Genomic DNA, 2,826 nt, shown 5'->3' on the forward strand with positions numbered 1-2,826 from the left:
CACCTTAGATACATTTTTTTTAAGATTTTCAAAGACGTTTCTTACCATAGAACATTGTAATAATTATAAATTGCCAAAGCAAAACATTGCAATATCTAAAACTCTGAGATTTAGATTCTGTGATTTCGATTCTATTTTTCACTAATTATGAAAAACTGCATTTAAAAATATTATATTGCTTAGAGAAATCTAAATCATTAAACTTTTGGAAAACATTAACTCCATGGAGAATAATCTGTTTATTTTCATTAATATGTTTCCATGCAGTTTATATGTTTAAAATAAAACTTTTCTAGTAGCATAATTTCTCATCCTGAATGTAAATATTCTCAAAGTAGAAGTAAGTGGTTGTTAACTTGCAGTATTATTCAGTAAATATTTTTGTTAAAACCCTCGGTATTTTAAATCACAGAAAGTAGTTAGGGATGAACCATGTTTTGGTTGTTTAAAGAATCAAAGGGAACATAATGGAAAGTTTCTCTTGTTGCTGTGCTGCTCAGAACAAACTGATCTCATCCTGGTGAGGTTTTGTGGTGTGATTGACACCAAGGCTTCTGTGTAAGGTATGAAGACAATGCATCAGCTCTGCCCAGAACACAAACATGTGGTTTATAAATCCTGAGAATGGCTTCAAAAGAAAACATGGAGACAACTGAGTCCAAGGGCTTCTGAAATGAAGGCACCCATGTATCGGAAAGCAACAAAATAGTTTCAAAAGTAAGTGAACACTTTCCTGGGATAGTGGAGTTCCCTAACTCCTTCCTATGCTCTGAAGAAGTCAGGGAATTCTAAGGTTGAAGAAGTTCAATAACTTGGTTTTTAATCCTCAGCCCGTAGTAATAGACAACAGAGATATAGATAGATATAGTGTGAATATAGATATATAGATGTCTGTGGTTAAGATATATTAATCAAAGAATAATGTTTAGCCAAAAATCTCTAATTCCAACCTACGGCTATTCAATTTTATGCAAAGGGCCAGAGTTATTTCTTATTTAATAATTAAATATTCTAATGTATGTCCTTCTATCAGATGGACAACTTAGACACTAAGTAGAAAGTATTCCTTACTTTCATAAATGATTTTTTTAACTTATTTTTATTCTGTCTTATGAGTTTAATCTCACATGTCTGAAATAACAAGACTGGAGGTGGGCAGAGCTCAGAAGTCTGAGGTGCAGCATGGGTTTCTTTGAACAATAATTAATCTCTATTCCAAGTAATTTGCATCATTCTATTCTCCAAATTTCTAGGAAATATTTACCCACCAATTGCAAACCACAAAACAATGCAAAAGCACAAAAGAACAAAGAAACAAAAAAGATATAAAACCTACCCTGAGGGTTTCCCTGGTGGCACAGTGGTTGAGAGTTTGCCTGCCGATGCAGGGGTCATGTGTTCGTGTCCCGGTCCCGGAAGATCCCACATGCCGCGGAGCGGCTGGGCCCATGAGCCATGGCCGCTGAGCCTGCGCGTCTGGAGCCTGTGCTCTGCAACAGGAGAGGCCACAACAGTAAGAGGCCCGCATACAGCAAAATAAATAAATAAAACCTACCCTGACAATAGGAGACACTAGGAAATAGTCATACAATTTCTTGTCTTAAGAAAGTCTAAGAAATTTAAAGAAGAAAAGGTCGAGCAAAGTGAAAAGTATCCCATTTCAAGGAGAATCCAAAGAAAGCATCCATTACATGTAAACACTTTTATATTCTGATTTTTTTTAAAAAAAAAAAAAGTAAGAGATTCTAGAGACATTATTTGGTAATGATTGTGGATCAAATTTCTGACTCGAAAGAGCTCCATTTTCTTTATCTTAGCTAAACTTACAGATTTGGCCATTTGATGAATGAGGCCCTCAAATTATAAGATTTTCATGAACTGTGTCTTTAACAAAAATACTACATAAGAAAAAAAAAGCTGAACTTAGGCACAACTCTCCTATTCTGAGATTTTGCTAACCTCTGATATACATAATAATTAAACTGGCTGGGAACTGAAGACTTGCTGTCCTTAATTTCACTTTTATGCAAAGGCGAGAATGTCATTCATTCAGGCATCAATCTTAATTAAGACTTCTTGGTGCGGGGGGAACATGGCCGAGCAGGTGACCAAGTCGGGGGTGTTCGTGTGTCTGGGTAACATCTGTCTATTACCCACTGCAGAAGCAGTCTTCAGGAAACTTGTAACTGATCAAAGCGTTTCAGATACTTGGAGGATGGACAGTGCAGCGACGTCCACGTATGAACTAGGAAACTCTCCTGATTATCGGGGGGCAGGCTTGCATGAAGAAGCATGGTGCTCCCATGAGTCACGTTGCCCGGCAGGTTACCAAAGAAGACTTTGCCGCTGCTTTTGACTGTATACTATGTATGGATGAAAGCAACCGTAGAGATTTGAATAGAAAAAGTAACCAAGTTAAAAACTGCAGAGCGAAAATTGAACTACTTGGGAGCTACGAGCCACAAAAACAACTCATTTTTGAAGATCGCTATGACGGCAGTGACGTTCACTTTGAGACCATCTACCAGCAGTGCGTGCAGTGCTGCAGAGCTGCCCTGGAGAAGGTCCGCTGACCCGGGTCCAGTCCTGCGCGGCCCAAGCTCAACCCCACAGCCCGGGGGCTCAGTTGAGTGTCACAGTGTCACCCTTCCCTAGCTCAAGGCCACAGGCCTTTCTTCAGTTGACTCACGTTTCTTACCTTAAAAAATAATTGTAGATGGAAATCAGTTGTGTTTGGCGGAAGTATAAATAAAAATTTTTGATTCAGACAGTTTACGAGGTGAAGAAGAATCAGAAAGCAGTGCTCCCACTGTCCATTTTGGATGA

The 2,826-nt window shown here is 38.5% G+C and overlaps 1 pseudogene; it reads left to right on the forward strand.

Annotated features, from left to right (window-relative positions):
• The first annotated feature begins 2,092 nt into the window (after nt 1-2,092).
• Nucleotides 2,093-2,573, forward strand: LOC113606166 (low molecular weight phosphotyrosine protein phosphatase pseudogene; annotated as a pseudogene).
• Nucleotides 2,574-2,826: the final 253 nt, after the last annotated feature.

This window comes from Aethalodelphis obliquidens, unplaced genomic scaffold, assembly GCF_003676395.1.
Source record: "Aethalodelphis obliquidens isolate GAN/ISIS:26980383/991018 unplaced genomic scaffold, ASM367639v1 scaffold3, whole genome shotgun sequence".
Lineage (NCBI taxonomy): Eukaryota > Metazoa > Chordata > Mammalia > Artiodactyla > Delphinidae > Aethalodelphis > Aethalodelphis obliquidens.